Genomic DNA, 21,046 nt, shown 5'->3' with positions numbered 1-21,046 from the left:
ACATTTGCTGTCTGTTATCAGTGATCTACTTGGACATCACATCTGCAGGGCCAAGTTCATGCCTCTCAGTGGGGCCAGAACTCTTCACCATCACAAGCTCAATTAAAGCATTTTCTCATACTATCCTCAGAGAGTGGACATAGTTATGCTTTCTGAGGCTACACAGGTCCAAAATAACATTTCATACTGGACCTTGAGTTCCATTTTTTCTTAATATGATTTATTTGAATAACCATTTATTTTTAAGGGAAAATAAAGAAATTGTTATTTTTTTTATTTTCCAGTGTTATTGATGAAGATTCTGATGTGAATCTTCTCCATTTTTTTCTTGTAGGTAAACCTGCCTTTTTAAAAAGGTTCTGAAATTTTATAGGTTATTTATTTTATTTTTCCAGGGAATCACTGGAATCCCATGTAAAGATGGGCCTTGACTCAGTGAGACTATTGGGGTCAGGTCTCTCTTGCATGGGTTCCTCGATGACCCCCTTGTCCATCGGACCCTCTCTCCACGTCAGACTCCTGATCCTCGGAGCTGGCATCTGGAACCTGGCATCTCTCGTCTTCCTGTTCATAATTCCCACTGGCTCCTTCTGGCTTCTGCTTTGTGAGAGGTTTGGTCCATTTCTCTTTCAACCCAGAGACTTGGGCTTCATTCCTCTGCCAAAGTCTTCAAACTCAGAATCCATGTGTTTGGGGCTCATAAAATCCTTTTGTGATATAAACTCATCTCCTCTTGTTCTTACCCAAGTTTGCAAACTGTCCCTTCTGTTCTGCCTGAAGAGATACCACAAATCTTCATTTCTCTCCCCCAACTTCATCCTTCAGTGCTAAATCTACCCAGCACCATTGCAATTGCTTTGCCCGCCCAAAGCAGTAAGGTGCCTGTAGAAGAGGGCGTGGAGAGCCCCAGCTGGGTGACCAACCAGGAGCGGTCCAGGGAGGGGCTGCTGTGGCAGGCAGAAGGGCGAGACACTCCCCGCAGCAGGAGGGTCCTTGCAAGCACCCTCACAGCCCACGTGAAATCCTTGGGCCAAATTTAGGGCTAGCCTCTTCCCCTGTCTCCTTGGAGGACATTACCAGGTGCTACTTTCTTCTTCTTTGTTTTTTATTCCTTTTTAAGATCTCCTTTTTGGTTCTTTTTAGTTATACATAACAATAGGACTTATTTTGACATCATGATAAAAGCAAGGAATAGGTTTTGTTGTAATTCAGTCCTCAGTTCTTTGCCTTTCCCTCCTGCCTCTCTCCCCGATTTCCTTCCCTCTACTGATCTTTTTGCTATTTGTAGGTTTCTTAGATCAGTGTGTTGTGGATATCCAAGGGTGATGAGATTCATTGTGGTATATTTACATGTGAACATACAGTAAGTCAGATCCATTCCGCTGCCTTTCCTTATCCCATCTTGCACCCTTCCCTCATCCCCCTTATCCACTCCACTAATCTTTCTTCTATTCTTTTTTTTTTTCAAATCTACCCACCTCCATTGTGAATTAGCTTCCACATATCAGAGAAAACAGTTGACTTTAGACTTTTAGGGCTTGCTTATTTCATTTAGCATGGTAGTCTCCAGTTCCATCCATTTACCAGCAAATGCCATGATTTCATTCATCTTTATGGCTGAGTAATATTCCATTATGTGTATATATATATATATACACACCACATTTTCTTTATCTCTCTGTTGGAGGGCACCTTGATTGGTTCTATAGCTTGGCTATTGTGAATCATGCTTCTATAAACACTGATGTGGCTGTGTCCCTGTAGTATGCCGATTTTAAATCCTTTGGGTATTCACCAAGGAATAAGATCACTGGGTCATATGGTGGTTCTATTCCTAGTTTTTTGAGGAATTTTTGTACTGCTTTGCAGAGTGGTTGCACCAATTTGCAGTCACACCAGTAATGGATGAGTGTACCCAGTTCCCCACACTCTCACCTACATTTATTGCTACTTGCATTCTTGATAACTGCCATTCTGGACACCTTCTTCTAAGTGGACCCTGGGTGTTCCACTTTATTGTGAACAGGAATAAAACGTACCATTTGGTGACAGCTTCACAGGGAAGTGACCATTCTACTCTTCAGAGTGCCAGTATTTGAAGGGATTTGATAAATTTAGCCTTTGGTAGGAAAATCTCATAAGCCTCAGTTTTCCACATTTTCCCAGAATACTTTGGCTTCTGAAGAAAAGCCTCCGCAGTCCCAGACCCCAGAAGCCACCCCATGAATTAGTGTGATTGAGTGTCATTCTCTCTGATTTGGATCAGAGTCCTGCAGGGCTCTGATTACACGAGGAAGGAAAATGTCACAGAAGACAGTCCTTCTGGGAAGCCAGGGCCCATGGGAGAAGGAGGAGCTCTCCTCGGGGCTCTGCAGGGGAGAGAGGTCCCTCTAAGCCCTCCCAACCATGTTAGATTACAGGGTGGGCCACCCCGGGACAGGGTGTGCTTCAAAAAGCAGAGGAGGTCTGTGATGTCATGCTCTGGGCTCCATGGGGTGAATAGTGGTATTTTGCTGTCCTTTTTCTGATGTTCACAAACAAATAAAATAGAGGGTCAATCTGTAGCTTAGCCAGAATAAAACCACATCCCCGCCCCCCAGAAGATACTGTTGACCCTGTTCATGTGATTATCATCCCACTAGAGGGGTTTGTTGAAAATCTGACAATAAGTGAATCACACTGTACATTCTCTGGACTTCCAGCCAACCCTCAATCCTCTCCCAGAGGAGGGGATGTTTTGGGGCATGTGCCACACCAACACTGTGCACATTGTCACAATCCTTGGAGAATGGAGGCAGACAGAGCCAGGTTGTTCATAAGGCGTGAAACGTGCCCTGAGCCCTCCCAAAGCAGTCAGCTCCTATGGAGGTCTGTGTCCACTTATCCTTCTGCCTGTGCAAATCGATGGTCATTGAGAAACTTGAAGCCACTTAGAAGCCCCTGTGGGGCCTTCAAGAAGCTGACCACAAGGTGTGTGTTGTTAATCAGGCCTCAGGGGATCTGCAGGCCACAGGTTCACATCCTGATGTTAAACCAGGCACAATGGCGCACATCTGTGATTCTAGCAATTCAGAAGGCTGAGCCAGAAGAATCACAAGTCTGAGGTCAGCCTCAGCAATTTGGTGAGACCCTGTCTTAAAATAAAAAATAAAATGTGGTAGGGATGTAGCTCAGTGGTGGAGTACCCCTGGGTTCACGCCCCGTGTGCTGCAGGGGTTCAGACTCTGGGAAACAGATTCGGGACCCTGACATTTGGAAGAAGATACAAGGAACAGTTGGGGTGGTGGTCCTGCTTTATTTGAAGGTGGCAACAGCCCCCTGAGTCTAATAGGCCTTTTTTAGGTGCAGGGAAAACAAGGAAGGACCGATGCCAAGGGGTTGTATAAATCAGCGCATGCTCACCAGCAGATATTTATGACCTGGAGTCCAGATGTTGAGTCAGGGTGTGTATGACTTGACTCCATAGCTGGCCAGACATCTCAGTGAGGGAGGCTCACCATACCCATCTCGGGCCTGCCCCATACATTGGCACTGCAAAATAAATAAGCAAACATCCCCATGTTACGAACTTCAGTAGAGTCAGGACTGTGAACATCCTGTCATGAATTGGGGTGCATCTCTCGCCTGCTGCTGTCCGTGCATGCGAAGCTCTCAAAGTTCATGAAGAATGCATTTCAGGCGGTTTGGTTTGGAAAAGTTGACCTCTCTGGGAAGTAAGAGCTTTTCCAGTACCTCACTCTGGCCCAGGTGTTCAAAAGTCCACTGGGAAGTTCCATGTCTACTTCAAAACTGGGCATGCTTAGTTTGATTGTTTGACAGAGATAAATAAGCTTGCCCTGCCTTCGCCTGCTGTAGTCCAGGGGACGGTGGTGTCCACCAGGGTCTGCTGGTGCACTCAAGTGGAACGTGGGCTGCAGATCCACCTTTGCACCTGTGTGTGCACAGGCAAGGAGTGTGTGCAGAGCTGGAGGTAAGTGGATGTCCTCCAAGTGGGAACCATCATGTGACTGGTGTCACAGCTGAGGCCATTTTTGTATTTGCACAAAAGAGAAGGAAGAAAAAAGAGGAACAAGCAAGAGCCTCGCTCACCTGACCACTCAGCTAAGGGGACTTGGGGGACCCCGTGCTTTTCCAGCAGGCTCTCTCCACCAGTTACCTTCTGATTCTGGTGGAGGAACACAGGATGGAGTGGTCTCTGAGTGAACAGATGACGTAGGAGGGCTGGTGCTCAGTTAAACTGCATTGGGCCTGAGTGGGCCTCCACACTTGAGCCTTGGGCCAACGGGAGGATCTGCTACCTAATTAGTGTGTCAGCTAACTGGAAGCCTGACCTAGGAGTACAGACAGGTCCCGACTTTGACTTTGGTGGGTCGACTTCTCTTGGCCGAGGCATGATGTAAGGACTGTTGGGTGTCGTGTCTGAATATAAGATTTTGGGGATGGATTAATCCAGTGTATCCCACTAAGTAGCAGTCCACAGACCCTTCCACATGGCAGGAAGCTCAGAGAGGATCACCTACCCCAGTGGCCTGGACTTCCCACACAAATCTAGGTTCTCCCTGAAGACTATCAATAGGAAATCTCCGACTCTGCAAAAAAGGACGGGTTCCCCCTACTCTGACAACCAGCAGTCAACACAGGAGAGATCTACAACCAAGTGTGTGCGTGTGTGTGTGCGTGTGTGTGTGTGTGGTGTATGCGGTGGGGGGTGATCTTTCACATGAAGCATGAAATCAGTTGTGCAGAGGACACCATCTGGGCGTGACACCATCTGGGCGTCTAATCCAATTCTGACACCATCTACTGAAATATAGCATTAGACGCTGCAGGTTTGGGGGCTCAGTTCCCAAGACCCCCACCCTCCACTTCAGACATCAGTCCCAAATCCCTACCTGTGACGCATGCTGCAAATTGGGGTTCCCACAGCCCTCTGCTCAGGTTCAATTAATTTGCTACAGAAGCTCATGAAACTAGGGAAACACTTCCTTACCTTTACCACTTTATTATAAAGGATGTTGATGAACATAAAGCATATTGATGAACACCAGGTGAGGAGATGCCTAGGGCAAGGAACAGGAAGAGAAAGAGCCCCTGTGCCGCCTGAGAGCTATTGTCCCCCAAAACCTGAATGCATGTATGGAACTTTCATTACACAGACATGATTCATTATATCATTGGCCACTGATAGAATTTCTTAGGACCAGCTCCCATTGTGAAGCCACCTACAGACCCTTGGTCACTGGTCAAGTCAGTATCATATAAAAAGACACATCACTTTGAAGATTTCCATTTTAGAACATGACAGAAGAAAAATTCTGAGATGTCCTCAATTTAATGACAAAGGCCAGAGGATGGAAGGGGAAGAGATAAGGGGAATTAATGAGTTAGAGACTCAGGCCCAACCAAGCTGGATAAAACCTTGACTTAAAGCCTCAGGTGGCCGTCCAGCCACCAGGTGCCACCAGTGTCCTGCTGACAGAGGAAGTGTCCAGACCATTAACCCCAACCAATCCAGAAGCACCAGAACGTCACCCGGGACTGTGCTCCTGTCCAGAGCCACTTTGCATCACCATGCCCATCTTACCCGCAGGTTTAACATGAACGATTATGTCCCCCCACTGGTATCTCCATTATAAAAGTGCTCTGGGTGGCCTTGGTTCAGGCCACCCAGTGACCTGCCCCTTTTCTGGCAAGCATCTGTGGTGGCTCAATAAACCCTCTCATTTCTGGGAAGCCTCACTCTCACCAATTTGAGACCAAAAAAAAAAAAAAATCAGTGCTTTTACCATTATGTAATAAATGCAGCGGGGAGGGGGAGTTGATCACCTGCCCCTCGAGCTGTGCACCATCTTATTCTGGTTTGGTCTGCGAAAGGCTTTGCAGCTTTAGCCTAAACCGTGACCAAGGAGTCAGAAGAATGGCCACCTGGTCATGGAGTCATTAACACAGAGGACTCTCTTCTCTAATCTAAAGTGACCCTCCTGCCCCTCCCCCGCTCTCCTGCTGTGTGATTTGCTCAGGACAGAGTCTCATATGTGCAGCTGGCTCTGGACGGGCACATGGACACTTGTCTTCACTCTCACGGCATGAAGACCACCCAGCCCTGAGGCCACATCCCCACAAACCCGTGTCCCCTGCAAACCCGTGTCCCCTGCAAACCTGTGCTGGAAATCAAACGCCTTCCCCATCATGGAAACTCAAGAAAATTTCAAAAAGAGTAATTTAAGTAGGTTTAATGTTTGCGTCGGAAATCAAATGTTCTGTTCCTACCAAGCCACTGATGTCCCAGCCTGGAGGAGAGGAATAGCCCTGATATTTCCACAGCACCTAGAAGCTGGTCTGACCTGTCCTCATGTGAGGTTGGTTAAATTAGTGTCATTCTGGCCACTTTGTTACAACAGCTTACTGTCTCTTTTAAAGAGAACTTTCTTCTGGATATCTTTTTCTTTTCTTTTGGTACCGGGGATTGAACTCAGGGGCTCTCAACCACTGAGCCACATCCCCAGCCCTAGTTTGTTTAGAGACAGGGTCTCACTGAGTTGCTTAGCACCTCACTTTTGCTGAGGCTGGCTTTGAACTCACAATCCTTCTTCTCAGCCTCCTGAGCTGCTGGGATTACGGGCGTGCACCACCACACCTGGCTCTTCTGGATATCTTAAGGCACCTTATATTCATTAAAGGCACCACTCCCTGGTGAGGTACTTAGCATCCTGCTCTTCAGATTAATGCAGACGATGATTATAGCTGAAGGGAGGCTGTAAGCAAGATTTGCCGGCAGTGATACCCACAGGCATCCTGAGATTGGCTTCCTTCCCCATCAAACTGTGAACTAGTAGCCCAGCCAGGTTGAAGCCCCAATCCCAGGATGGAGGAGGTTTTAAGCAAGCAGTAGTTATGCCTCTCAAGAAGTTTGAAGAAATGAAAGAGATCCTCCAGGCCTGGAGGAGAAAGGCTGGTGGCTAGAGGCCCATCCAGGAGGCCGGTGCACCTCTGCGAGTCTTGCCCGTCTTCCTGTCTTGTAGCATTACCTGAAAAGTTCAGAAGATGGAGATCTTAAAGCCACATGACTGACTGTTTTATAGCTAGAAAGGAAGCCAACCAGGGCAAGGCAACAGGAGTCAGTGGCAGAGGGCTGCGTGTGACACAGGGGGCCCTTCTGATGAGCCAGGAAGATGGGAATGAAGGAAATCTGGCAATACAGATGAAAAGCCAGACAGCAGAAGAGGCAGAAGACATTACCTAATAAACTAGGGGGAGGAGGAAGCCCGTCAGAATCCTCCCTGCTCCTCCTTAGCATCTCAGCTGCTCGCTCCATAAGTGGAAATAAAAGCCCTCTGAGAAGGCAGTGATTTGCTTAGAAAACATTCATTTAAAACATCTTGCAATTATTGACACTATCATTACATCTTGGCAGTGCCCGTGTATTATCACCTCCCCTGTGTGTTTGCCGTGAGAAGTGTCTCATTGTTCAGGAGGGAAAATAAAAGTCCCAGGATAATGTGCATGGAATACACGCCTGGCGGTATGAAGTTGATTTCCCAGGAATAAGGAAGCCTGGATGTCTATTGTCATCTACCTTGGTGGCCTGAATGTTCCAATCTCTCTCTCTCTCTCTCTCCCTCCCTCTCTCTCTCTCTCTCTCTCTCTCTCTCTCTCGCTCCTCTGGGCAGCCATCCAAATGATTCATATTAAATTCTAGCTATATTCAGCACAAAAGTCATCTAGCATCAGAGGATCAAAGTTGCATCAACCAACAAGCACTGGGGAATTGATAAGCAGTTAAAATTAGGTCATGGCATAGCAGTGGCTTTTGATGGATGAAGTGAAATTTAGCCGCGGGTTTGCTATTTAAAGATCAGTTACAGCACCCTTTCCTGTAGCCGCAATGAACACACAACAAAGTATCATGTGTCTGATTAAATGTTTAATCATCGCTGTTGGCCCCGCCGACTGTGGCGGAGACTCACGGGTTCCTTGGAGCGGGTTCAGCTCTCAGACAGAGCAGGAGAAGGCATCTGAATTCCCACCTCCAGAGCCTCTCGAAGGCTCTTTCTCCCCCCCGTTCAGGCAAATTCTGTAAAGTTATTTTAATCACTTTTATAAGCATTCCATCCATGAAGCACTTCAGTCTCCAAATTCTGACCCGGCTCAACATTTCCAAATTCTTCACCGACTTAGAACAAACACTGCTTCTAAGTGCCAAATGTGTTCGTCAGCTGACCCAGTGGCCTCCTTCTCATTTGCTTGCTCTTTCCTGCAATTTTAGAAGCATAGCCCTCAGCGATGTCTGACATGGCTCCCTTCTCCTGGTCTGTCGTGACACTTGTCAATACCAGAATGGAAACTCAGCAGCCCTAAGAAGATGGGGTTGGAAGCCCATAGAGGACGATCTCTCATGCACACGTGCTTGCAATAAAAACTATTACCAGTGGTCTCTGAAGACCACAGCCCTGCACAGAGGCCACCACAACCTTATGCAAAGAGCACTTCAATAGGACAGCCACCCAGCGGCCGCCTGTTAAACTTTGGACTGACTCCACCCTTGTTATTGAGCCTCACTGCCAAGGATAATTTTTTCAAAACAACTTACATAACCTTCCCTGTTTTACCTTTGGAAGCCCTTGCCTTCCTCCTCTGCCTCTCGGAAAATGCCTACGACCCGTCCCGACACACACGTTCCAGATTGCAATCTGCTCATTCCCAAACAGAACCATTCCACTTTTGAGACCCACTCCTTCCATGGTTCTTCAAGTTGACCATCTCCCCGTGAGCTAGAGACTTGTTTTTTATTAGATTTGGGGTGGTTGTGGCTGAGCCCCTGACCTTTGTGCCTAGTGGTCATCAATTCTTTCTACCTCACCTCTGTGTCCAGACTCGGAGCTGCCCATGAAGCCAAAGAGGATCCGTGTGTTCTGCCTGGACAGAGCTGGGGGGGGTTACCATGGGCCCACAGGTGTCCCCCTCAGTCCCATCGGGCAGCCAAGCTCACCCCACACAGACTGATGGATTGTGAGTTCGCAGTGTCCAGCACTGAGAATCCACAACGGGAGATAAGTCAGCAGAGGAAACATCGAAAACCAGTCGGGAGGAAAGTCTAACCCAAGTTCAACACAAAGTGCACAGTGGTAAACACACCCTGGGTGGGGAGAAAGGAGGAGCCCTTGGTGGGAGACACCAGCCAGGGGAACAGCTGGGTCTGAGCTTGGGGAAGGCAGGGAGAATAAGGCTGCCCCGTGGACAGGAGTCAGCTCAAGCCAGGCAGGGCCAGCCAGTGGGGCTGCCCGCTTTCTCCAGAAGGGGGCCATGCTGGGCTCCAGGGAGAGCCAGTGTTTGCACAAGGACAGGGTACCCTAAATTGTCCCTCTCTGTGGCCCCAGGAGCAGCCTGAATTTATCAGCAAAACCAGAGAGGAGCCCCAGGGGAGTTGTCCCCATTCCTCCCCATGCACTCCGAGCTCAAGGACATTCGCAGGCTGAGAATCACCAGAATGCAGGTGTCATCCAAAAACACCAGCTGACCAATCACCAGATGCTGCCACAACAGGACACCAGGACAGGAGTGGGAATGACTTTCCATAGGCAGACTTCACACCATTTGCTTCCTATTCTGGGTAAACAGTCATGCTGGGCTTGGTCAGGAAGGTAAAGGCAATCAACAAGCACCCTGTTGCCAGGGTATGGAACGATACTCTGAACAGACCCACATCTGGATTCTGCAGGTTCCCACTAAAGAGGATGACTTAGTTGGCCTCCCTTGTGTGGCTTCCTGTGACACAGTACTGCAGGGCTCAGACAAAGTGGGGAGCTCCTGAGGGGCTCCAGCTGATTTGGGGAGCCTGGGCATTTGCTCAGGTTCAGATGAGACAAAGATAACTCAAAAGACAATTTCAGACCTGAGAGGGACTCAGTGACCTGCCCTTGGCTGTCTTGCTGCCTTCTCTACATATCATCCGCCATCACCTGTGCTGGATTGATTCCTCCAGAGACAAGTCCTGAAATAACATCCAAGTGCAGGCAGCAGATTTGGGAGTTTATCCGAGGAGCCCTGTGTGGGGTGGGTATAGGAAGGGCAGCAATAAATCTAGTTGCCCTCATGGTCAACCAGAGAGGGACTCCGCTTGGGAACACTTGAGTTTCAGTGTGCAAGCAACAGGGCAGGTAGCAGGGCGTGGGGACATATAGGCCATTCCCATGGTGGCTGGTGGAAGGCACTGGCTGCAGGTAGGGCATTCATTCTCTCTACATTCCTGTCTGAATGGTTGGGCAAATCAGATACTGGAGGCCAGAAAGAACCCAGCCCAGAGGTGCAGGTGCTGGAGGTCGACAGTAAGGAGGCTGGCACTCACAAGGCACCTCAAGCTCCAGCACCCAAGATTTTATTAGCAAGAGGTGCTTTTTAAAGGTCTAGATGTGTACCCTCCATCAGGAGAAACAGGAACAAAAACCTGGATTGGAGTCAGAGGTTGTTTTCAAGGTCCATTCAAAAAGTCACTTCTATTCATGCTCAAAATCCCAGCCATGTACATCCTACACATGGTAAGTACTCAGATGATCCTCCTGGGTAATGACACGTGCCCAGGAACATGCAGGACCTTTAATCAGAGGCCTGTTCCTGGACTGCGATAAGTTACTGCCCTGTTAGGACAGAACGCGCTATGTCTTTATTCACCTCCATCCAGGTTAGATTGCATTATGATGACCTGTAAGTTGCATTAGACCACTGGTCTGACCATCTGCAAATGTTTCTTACAGCGTGATCCTAACCTTCTCTCAAGAAGTAGGATCGACATTCTGTCCTCTTGTGAGCTGAGCTGTGCTCCAAGCCCCAAATCCATACGTTGAAATTCTAACCCTGAAGATCTCAGAATGGGACTGTATTTGAAGTCGGGTCTTTAAATGAAGATTAAGCAACCTTAAACTGGTATAACCGGTGTCCTTATAAGAGGAGATTAGGACCCAGATATGCATGGAGGGACGACAGGGAGAAGACAGTTGTCTACAAACCAAGAAGAGAGGTCTCAGAAAGAACCAACCCTGTTCACTCGTAATCTCCAGAACTGTGAGAACATTAGTTCTTTTTGTTTAAGTCACCTGTTATATGGCACTTCGCAGCCCTGGCAAACTACTATGCCTCCCCTTAAGCCTGAGCAGAACTTTGTCACCAATTACCTAAACCAACAGAATGCAATTTCCAAAGATAGCTGGGGAAAAATATCATAGTTTCCCCTGGTTTACCATCTCTCCTGGATACTTGCAGCCAGAAGTTGGCTGCCATGCTGAGGAAGCCCCAGCTAGCCAACAGGGAGAGATGGCATGTACAAGAACCGAGCCATCAGCCACCAGCCAGGTCCAATCACCAGACACAGGCATGAGTGAGGCCACAGGAGATCCCAGCCCCTTCCCCAGTGTCATTTAGTTGAGGTCCCTTCTGAATTCCAAACTCACCAAATCCATGAACATAAATAAACAGTTGTTGCATGCTGCTGTGTCTTTAGGTGATTAGTTATGCAATGCATGGTAACTGGAACAGTCCTGAATAGGAAAGAGTACAATTTTCAACTTGCTAATGAGATCACCAAGATGAGAAACTCAAGGTCTTCCAAGGTCATACAGCTTGAAATGGTAAAAGAAAAGTAATTTCACTGTAATGATTTGTTATCAAATGCAAATCACAAGAAAGGTAATATGGTAAGTCACCAGGGACATAAAGATGTCCCTGGGGGGAGCCTCTTTGTATCTGTGCCTATGGTGACCACATGTCATGGGCATTTTTGCCCAAGTTCTGTGTAAGTAGATATATGGATACATTCCAAGAAGCAGCATATTTATTTAAAATTTCACGAGGTAGTACATCATTTCCCCCACAAAGAGATGTCAACAATCCACTCTGCCCTCAGCACCTGTGTATACGTGGGCAACAATATGGGGCATATGTGTTTTTCCTTTCCCATAATTGCAAAGTTTTCAGATCTGATGCAATTATCTTTAAAACATCATATAATATACTTAACAAGGAAATGTTGAATTGTAACTTCAAAACCTGCTTTATTCTCCTCACACCATGGAAGGCTAGGAAAACAGCAATTATGCCAACTTCCTTTTTCTTCTTCTTTTCTCTTTATCTCCAAATTCTTGCTAACTACACAATTACAGTCAGTCCTCTGTATCCACGAGCTCTGCATTTGAGGATTTGACCAACTCAGATTGAAAATATTTGGAAAAATGATTTTCATTTATATTGAACATGTGCAGACTTTTTCTTATCACTATTCCCCAGATAATGCGGGAGAACAGCTATTACACAGCACTTACGTTATATTATGCACTACAAGCAATCTAGAGATGATCTAAAGTCTGCAAAAGGATGTCAAATGTTTTGTGAAATTACTACATCATTGTTTGCCAGTTTTTAATTATTTTAATTGTTCAAATTTATGGGGTATGGTGTGATAATTGGTCATACATGTATAATGTGCACTGATCAAATCAGGGAAATTAACATTTCTGTTTCCTTGTCATTACTTTATGTTTGAGCTTTTGAGCTCCTCTTTTGTAGATATCTTTTAAGTGCATAGCATGCACTTTTGAAAATCCATGGATTCTTGGTACTGGAGAAGGGAATCCTGGAACCAACTTTCCATGGATACTAAGGAATGGCTGTATCTCTAAATTGTCATGTGATAGCTTTTGCATTCTGCTCCGTATTTGGAATTTCCACACAATCCAGCCCTCATTGGACACTCACATGAACTCTGTACCCACCTCTCAATTTCCCAGTTCATCCCTTCAGTTAGCACGGGTCCTTCTCCAGGTGCTTGGTCAGCAGGACTCTGGTAGGGCACACCACGGGTCCTTGTTTGCCGTTCTCCTAATCCTGACCAGCTGACGCTCTCCATGCTGCCGCATCATGCCTGCAGGCCTTTCCTTGGAGAGCTAGCTCCCCAGGAGCCATTCATTTCCTTGTCTTTGCCTTTCATGGAGAAGCATGCCTTTGATATTTTCTTCAGTCTCAAGCACGACTCTGTGTATGTGTTCTTCACCTGTCTCTTGTTGATCAATTAATTCCCAATTTTACTTTTGCCTGGGTCTTTTGTTGGCACTTTTTTGATTATTAATAGTCTTTATGTGGAGTATCAACCACAGTAGACCAGATGTGGCTGAGGAACATTGTTGAGAAGGACCTAGGGCAGTGAGTCAGGTTCATGTGAATCCTGGATCGTGGACATTTTGCCAAATTTCCCACCCTGGGGGTTGTCTCGGCAAATCACAGCACTGCCTGGTCACCAGCCCTCAGGATGGCCACAGGGGCATTCACTCTACTCTGGAGCCGTGGTAGAGCTATCCACCCACCACAGAGCAGCCTGCCTCCTCCAGAGATGTCTGTCTGTCTTGGCTCCACCCAGTCCTGGCTCCTTCATCTCTCCTGTTCCCAGGGCCACACGAGCCCAGGTACCCTGTTAGGTCTGCCTGGTCTCTTCCACCTCCCCTGTGCCCTCCACCTTAGACAGCTCTTCTCTTCAGCTGTGAGTTGGAGACGTGGCAACATGGTAGTGTCATGGAAAATGGAGTTCTCTCTACTTAGAGTTCAGTTCTCCTTTGGAGGTCTCTTTATTGTTTGTGGTTGGTTTTACCTGATTCTACCACCCTCAACTGACAGATCAGGACCCACCCCTCTTTATTCTTCAGGTCACTGAGTTTTCAGTGTCAAACATTACTTTTTAAACCTTTTTGCAATTGAAATGTAATGTGATGTAGGAAACCAAACATCTGTGCAACTTGATGCATTTTTGCAAACTGATGATATTCATGCAACCAGCATCTTGAACACAAAACAGAACTTCACTAGCACTCCAGTTCCCATCCCCCTTCATCCAGAGCCCTTTAGATATTCAAATTGTCCACAGACACATACCCCATGTGATAGCATGTATATTCTTACTATTCCGTAATGGAGAAAACACATAATGACCCAAACTCAATATATTTAGTAAACACTGCTATACTTTATGTGTCACAGCCTCGAATCCATACATGTAGTAGTTGGTTGTTGCATGGTTAGTATTTAGGATGCCCACAGACAATGCCTGGTACCTGAATGGATTCCATTATCTACAGCTTCCAATACAACTAGATAGACAGATGTTCACTTCACCATAGCAGCAAACTATCACAGAAAAGCCAAGGATGACAGAAATCGGAGAAGTCAAATGACCACTCCTCCTTGATTTACAATGGGGCTACATCCAGATAACCCCTTGGTAAGTCGGAAGTATCACAAGTTGAAAGTGCTGTTTTATTTGTTTGTTTATGTTGGCAGTGCTGAAGACAGAGCCCAGGGCTTTATGCATGTTAGGTAAGTGCTCAACACTGAGCTACATCCCAGGATTTCATGCAGCATTAAATGCTTTAATGCACCTAACCTACCCAATGCCATGGCTCTGCTTAACCTCCCTTAAACATGCTCAGAACACACACCTTAGCCTCCAGTTGAGCAAAATCAACTAACACAAAGCCTATTTTATAGCAAAGTGTTGAATGTATCATGTAATTTGTTAACTGCTGAATTAAAAATGAAAGACCAGAACAATGGAATGAGTATGCCTTTGACCATGGTAGTTAGTAAGGTGAGAACTCCCAAGTGAAGCAGCTCAGGTTACTCAGCAGAGGAGGTGGGTAAACTCAGCATCACTCTGTCATACTAGACTAGGTCTGTGTTTGGGAGAGTGAAGGAGCAGGCAGCAGAGAACGTGCTTATGCACCTACAGTGTCTTCTGATGCCACCGGCTCAGTGCTCTCTCCCATCACCAGAAGGGAAGGAGCCAGGGAAGGGAAAGAGAAAGAAGGAAGGAATGTCAGATGGGGCATTTAAATATTCAGCCCAAGAAAGCTCCCGACAGCCCAGCCCACACACCATGAGGAATTCCAGACCAGAGACACTGCTGTTGGATTTCAGGGGTAGGTGGGGAACTTTCCACATCCTAACTCATTCTGCTCCCACTCACAGCTCCCAAGTCCTGGGGAGTCTCAGCTGGGCATTGCTACTAATAAACCATCGGGATGTCCTGGGACTTAGATTCAGTGCCAAACATCAGATACATGGCTTTATTCTCAGATGCCAGGGGACATTCAGGGAGGCCAGGGTGCAGTCCAGCGGTGTGTGCAGATGCTTGACAGCCATGGCACGGAAAATACCTGAGGCTTCCTAGAACCCCCGTCTCTGAGGTGAGGTCCGAGTGGCAGTAGAAACCAAGCAGACGATGCAGGCAGATAGCAGAAGTCTGGAATGTGCCATGCAGAGAGAACATAGTGCAAAGGCAGGAGGGAGCAAGCCATGTTTTCCGGAACCACAGAATTTCAAAAATGCCTGGAATGCAGAAATGTAGAAAATAGGCTTTATCCTGTGTGGGTTCCATCAGAATAGAAACAGAAAGCACACACTGTTCTAAATGGAATGATGAAATGAAGACATTTCTAGTTTAGAATGGTCACAGGAAGGTTAGTGGCTGGGAGGCTAGAAGCAGGGGCACCACATAGGAGGGTGGAGCAGCATCCAAAGAGGCAGCAGTTTACCTGGGCAGAGAGAGGGCACAGACTGGTGTTGGAAGTACTGCTGGCAGGACCCGGGACCTGGCCAAAGGAGGCGAGAAGGAGAGGTCTCCTGGCTCCTGGAGCTCTCGGGGGACCTGTTGGGCTGAAACTGGAAAGTCAGCAAGGGAAATGGGACTGTCAGGGTCGAGCACCACTGTGGTTGTGGATAAATGACGGATGTAGGGATCACAGCTTAAGACCCACAAGCGCAAGCCACAGGCTGATTGCTGACCCTTGAAGCCACAAGCATGGGGCAGGGTGACAGCCCCAGGTACACGGTGATCTGAGGAGACAAGCAGCCCAGGGTGCGCCTAGGAGAGCACCCACGTTTAAGGAATGGAAAGAAGATAGAAGCTTCCAGCAGGTGAATGAGAGGGAGGAGGAGATGCTAGGGTCTGGGGTTAAGGGGCATCTTCTATCCTGCCCCCTCATGGGCTTCCCTGAATCATACCCCATCTACCTTCCACCAGCCTCACTGGGTTGGACCAGGGGGTTCCAGCATAGTGTTTGTAGGGCAGAACCAAGATGGCTGTAGTTAGGCTCCCTCTCTGAGACTTCTGGCCAGCTGTTTTAGTACTTGGTCAAGGTTATAAACACCCTAATTCAGCATTTGGACTCAAGGTCACAAGCATCTGCTTGTGAGCATGCTCTCATTTATGTGACCTGTTGCCAATGTGCCTTCTTTGTTGGCCTGCATATTAAAAAGTCCTAGGAATGTGTCCTTCAGCAGTTTCCTTGTGGCGGATTAGTCAGAGTGTACTCACACCAACCTCGATGGTGTACCCTACTACACACCCAGGCTGCATGATAAACCATGGCTCCCCAGCTGCAAACCACAGCACGTTACTGCAGTGAACTATAGGCTGTTTAACACAATGGTGAGTACTTGTGTATCCAAACATAGAAAAGAGCAGAAATACTAGGTGATAGAAATATTTCAGCTCCATTATAATCTTGTGGGACAAACATGTATGCAGTCCATTGTTAACAGAGACATCATAAACAGGACGTGGTGATAACACTACTAACAATGGGGCATATGGAATGGGCCCAGGAGATCTGAGGTGGGAAGGGAGATTCGTATCCACAACAAACTCAATCCTACTGTTAGGACTTTTAGATTTCCATATCCATGCATTATTTCTTATACACAGGAGAACCTAATTAGTATTAAAATGTGTTCTTAGAGTTCAAAAATTCATAGGCTTTTGCACAAAAAAAGAAAGGTTCAGGCACGTATAATCCAGCCCTTGAGCTAAGCACCCATTAAAACACAATGTTCTACTGTATCATCAGTGATGTTAGAAACACCAATCTAACTACTAAAAGTGAACAGAAGCAGTTTATGTCTTTATCGAGGTTTAAGGATGACGGAGAATGTTCCACTTCAGAATACCCACTTCTGTAGTTTAGATCTGGAATATCCCCTCAAGGCCCAGGTGTTGAAAGCTTGATCCCCAACCTGTGGCACTATTGGCAGGTAGTGGAACTTTTAAGAGGTGGAGCCTAGTGGGAGGAAGTTAGGTGACTGGGGGTGTCCTTAAAGGGGATGCTCAATATGGGATCCTGGTCCCTTGCATTTGTTGCTTGCCGGCCACCATGAGGTGAACAGTCTCTTCCACCCGGTGATTCCACCATGATGTTCTGTGCGGCCACAGACCCAAAGCAACAGGGCCAATGACGGAGGACTGAAACCTCTGAAACAGTGAACCAAAATAAACTTTCCTTCTGTAAGTTGATTATCTCAGGTATTGTGTCACAGTGATGGAAAGCTGACTACCACACCTACCAACAGCCCTTGTAACAGTGTAACGCCAAAGGTCCTGCTGCTGCGCTGCATCCCTCTCCTGAGGCCGCTCTCTTCCGCCCTCTTCCTCCCAGAGCCTCCATAGACCTCCACTGCCCACACTGGTAAGTCGGCCTCTGTGCAGATGACCTCCCACTCTCCTGTCCATCATCCTGGATTATGAACCATAGAGACCAGCTCTGAACACTCAGTCCAAACAGTTGAGCAACAAGCAAGCAACACTCCCGCCTTCTCCAGTGGTAAGTGGACTGTGGACAGTGACAGTTTCTTCTCACGTGCCACCAATTCATTCCACTTTTCTGTGCCACTCTTTCTCCTACAACGAGAATGGCTTTGCTGAATGATCTCCTGGGGATAATCTTTTAACTCTTGCAATTAAACCAATTATCAACTTAAGGGCCAATGTTTACTTACTATAATATAGAAGCTTACTTAATTAAAAAAATTACCCTTGGGTAGAAAGATAGCCTGAATTTATGCAAATTATATGAAATAGTGACTCATATAGGGATGAGAGATAGTTACACCCTGCAAAGGCTAACAAAATTTAGCTAACCTCTGGGGGCATGTGTCACCCCAGACTGCCACATCAGGGCTTCAGGAGGTGGGTCAGGATGCTGGAACTTTCCACATCTCCCCAGGCACTCTAGCAAGTGAGTGCAGTCAAGATGGCAGTATGGAGCCCTTAGCTGTCAATCATAGCCTTCTTTCTTCCCAAAGTGAATATTTTAGAGGCTACTTCAGACTGAGTCAAACCTACATTTCCCCAGCAATCGCAGGTGCTAACACACAGTAAGGAATGAGGGGGGAAATAATCTTATTTGGGAAGAGTTCTCAAAAAGTGTGTTTTTTGATTCTCTTTATCTCCTTCTAGCTAAAGTGGTGTTCATTCAGCATTAGCTACTTCTGGGCTTACTCTGAGAGCAAAAAAGAATCTTCACCCAGCATCCACCTCTGAGCTCCTCCTTAAAGGTTAGGTGAAGCCTGAAACTCCCCCAGGGGAATCATGAGCAGAACCTCAGGCTCAACACACTCATTTTGACCCAGGGGACAGAGGCACTCTGGGTTCCATGCTGGTTGTAACAGATGATAGCAGGACATTTTCTGTTGCTATAACAAAATACCACAGACTGGGTAATTTAAGAAGAGTAGAGGTTTATTTAGCTCTTGGTTCTGGAGGCTGAGAAGTCCCATATCATGGTGCTTCCTTCTTACTGCATTATAACATGGTGCAAGGCATCCTATGGTGAGAGAAGAGCAACAATCTTCACTCAAGTCTCTCTTCCTCGTCTTAGAAAACTAATAATGATGACACCATGGGCACCCTCTCTTACCACCTCATCTAATCCTCTGTATCCCCCAAAGACCCGGTCCCATGAATTTATGAATTGGGGGTTTAAGTTTCTAACACACAGGGTGGGGATGTGGCTCAGTGCTAGAGCATTTGCCTAGCATTTCTGGGGCCCTGGGTTCAATCCCCAGCACCACCAGAAATAAATAAAGAAGTTTCCAACACGTGAATTCTGGTGGACATATTCAAACCACAGCGTAATCCCACTGCCCCTGTGCTATGTAGGATGGTGAGGGGCAAAAACACAATGGCCATTCAAAAATCAAATGGATTCATCCATCCAAATAGTCACTGAAGTCTGACTGTGTGTTGAGCACCCTGCTAGGTGCTGGGAATGAGACTGTGAATAATGAAAACACTCTTCCAGTCTCCTAGGCATATATGTATATATATATATATATATATATATATTTATATTTAATATTTTTTAGTTGTCAATGGACCTTTATTTTATTTATTTATATGGGGTGCTGAGAATCAAACCCAGTGCCCGATACATGCTAGACAAGCGCTCTACCACTGGGCCACCACCCCAGCCCCCTCACTATATTTTTATGTTGTTATATGACTATTTTAAAGTCCTCACTACAGACTTGTAAACAAAGTAATCACTCATAGTAAGACATGTTGTGAGAGAAGCAAACGGACCATTGAGATACACAGTAACTGGAGGGGCCCTGCCTCTGACCAAGCAAGAGTCACGAGCGGAAGGCAGGGTGTCCTGGGCAGAGAGAAGCAAGGTGAGAGGTGAGATCCTAAAAGGACTGTGACTTCACTTGGGGCACACACTTGCCCTTTCTTGGCTTGCTCATATTGAGGCCAAGCCCCTAGGAGGTAAGCTGTTGTATGGAGAAGCCACCCAGCAGGGACCCATGTCCCCAGGCAACAGCCAGTGAGGACCTGCGAGCAGCTCAAGATGAACTTCAAAGTGGACCCTTCTCCGGGCAAGCTGATGCCTCGTCATACATACGCAGCCTTGGGGGTGACCCTGAGTCAGTAGGCCCAGCTAGGAGCACCCAAACTCCGGAGCCTCGGAATCGGTGAGACCATGTTTGTTGCCTAAGCTGCTAAGTTTTGCAGTGACTGATTATACAACCAGAGAAGCCTATCCAATGACATCCTGTTTCCATTTTATCTTCCTCCCTTTCTCTTCAAGTTGGCTTCATTGTCCCTTGGGCATAGAGTCTTTTGGACTGCTCTCATCTGGAGACTGTGTTTCCACTTGGTGTGACCTCAGGTGAGGCTCCTGCACTCACCTGGGGTGATCTGGTGGTGGGTCCCCTACATCACCTGGTGTCATCTCAGGGGGGCCACCCGCTCACTCAGCAGGATGCTGCTGTTCTCCGCTTGGCCTAGTGGGGTCTCTTGTCCTGGGTCACTGAGCCCTACCTACCGCGTGATTATTTTCTCCTTCCTAACCTCACGGATGCCAAGGCCAAGAATTCTGTGGTTGTTGGTGATCTGTCACCACCTGTGCATTTTGGGGTCTGTGGGAATGGCTTGTCACCAGGTTTTGGTGCCCGAGTTGGCCACAGATTCTTGATTTTGCTACCTCATCCCTCTCTTGTTAAATGCATGTGTGAAATCTTGAGGAATCACCTCTGTGGGTGTCCCCGGGCCCACCCTGAGCCACTGGAATTGAAGCTCACCTGGCCCCTCTTCTGGGAGACCATACAAAGTCATTGAGAAAAGATCAGGGTGATTTCAAAAAGCTCTTTCCAAGAAGGAAAGGAAGCCTACACTATGGTTCATGAATATTTGGTGCTTCATTTTTATAAATGAAATGTAGTGCTTACCGTGTGGAATTACTCTTCCTCCCATGTCCCTGAATACATGTAGGTAAGTGTCTATGTCTTTCTGTAATTCAAAGGTGGGGTTTGATGGTTGCTGGTTGAGAATGTTACTTATCAAAAATTAAATGGGTGGAGAGCCAGTCTCAGGACTGGTGTACACACAGGCAGATCAGAGTCCATTTTGTCAAAGGTGTTGGTGCTGCAAATCAGAAGCAGCTGGTGCTCTATCCTAACTCACAGTTGTGGGGAGTGAGCACATAGAGCCGGACCCTGGGCAGGGCCAAAGGTCTGAAGGAGCCCATGCAGAGCTGATACGCATTCTGTGTTTAGTTGTTTACTTTGTGTTGTTACAATTCCTTGCTTCTCTTTCCTGGTGAGGCTTCATCCTACTATGCTTGGGCAGTCCTTCCCCACACCTCTCTGTTCATGAGCTTTGTGAGCCTGATTAAATCATGCTGCGTTCCCTCCCCCACGAGAGCTTTCCCAGTGCAAATGCATGGGCTCTGAG

Source organism: Marmota marmota, unplaced genomic scaffold, assembly GCF_001458135.2.
Source record: "Marmota marmota marmota unplaced genomic scaffold, marMar, whole genome shotgun sequence".
Lineage (NCBI taxonomy): Eukaryota > Metazoa > Chordata > Mammalia > Rodentia > Sciuridae > Marmota > Marmota marmota.
The sequence above is the reverse complement of the archived record's forward strand: the minus strand, read 5'-3'. Positions refer to the sequence as shown.